The sequence below is a fragment of the Athene cunicularia genome, assembly GCF_003259725.1.
Source record: "Athene cunicularia isolate RWA chromosome 1 unlocalized genomic scaffold, athCun1 chr1_part1, whole genome shotgun sequence".
Classification (NCBI taxonomy): domain Eukaryota; kingdom Metazoa; phylum Chordata; class Aves; order Strigiformes; family Strigidae; genus Athene; species Athene cunicularia.
The window spans coordinates 69,106,007-69,107,027 of NW_020799091.1; positions in this window are offsets into that span (position 1 = coordinate 69,106,007).

The following is a 1,021-nucleotide window of genomic DNA, read 5'->3' on the forward strand; positions in this document are numbered from 1 at the left end:
GGGAAGGAGGCAGTCCCGCTCCCCCCTGGCGGCGGAGGCTGCGGGCGGGTTTTGCCGCTCGGGTGAGAGCTGAGGGGAGCGGCGCGCGCTCCTCGCACCGCAGCCAGGACGTGCGGCCGCGGGAAGTTGGGAAGGAGCGAGAATTCGATCGGGTGCTGTGCGACGTGCGGCTCAGTCAGTTAAGACTCTTCAGCCCGGTAAAAAACCGCACCAAACCTCCTATGGCAAGAGACTGTAAAACGGTAAACCGTGTTAAAGAAAGTAGGTCGGTGTTGGTCTTCACTGCCTCCGCTGACACGGCAACTGCGAAGCGTTGGACCGTGCCGACAAGAGGCACATGCACAACGGATAAAACAGATGGTCCTTGGTGTGAGACCCAGCTGTGCAGTTCCTCACCGTGGGGTGCTCTGGATGCCAGAAGCTTTCACGAGTTCAAAGGGAGACTGAACAAGTTAACACAAATGCTCAGAGGCTTGTGAAATACATAGAAACTATCCATGCTGTTCATGAAGATACAGGAACTAAATGTTGATAGCATAATTCATTAACAAGCAGGGAGTGATCAAAGGCTAGATAATTAAAGATGTATTGCATGCAGCAGATTGTCTTCGGAGTTGCATTGATACAAGCCATTCTTAAAGTCTACTGGACCTTAACTATAACTCTTCTTCAAGACCTGTTGACTGTATTTAAGCTTACACTGTGGGACAATGTTCAGTCCTAGTAGTTGAAGTTTTTATGCACAGTTGTATCTATATGGCCAAATATGTGCTCTGTATCTCTTGCTGGTGTATGTGTGGTCATAAAGGATACATTACATGCTTTTATCTTCCGTTATGCCTTAATATTGGAGTCCCAAGACATGAAGGCATTGTAGAGAAAAAGGTTGGTACACCAGGTTGTGAGAATTCACATAGGCTGTTCCTCTTGGACAGTTAACACATGTAAGTAATTTTTATTCTTCCTGGTTCTAGGAATAGGTGGCTTAGGAAGAAATGCCAAGTTGATATCCTTATTCAGA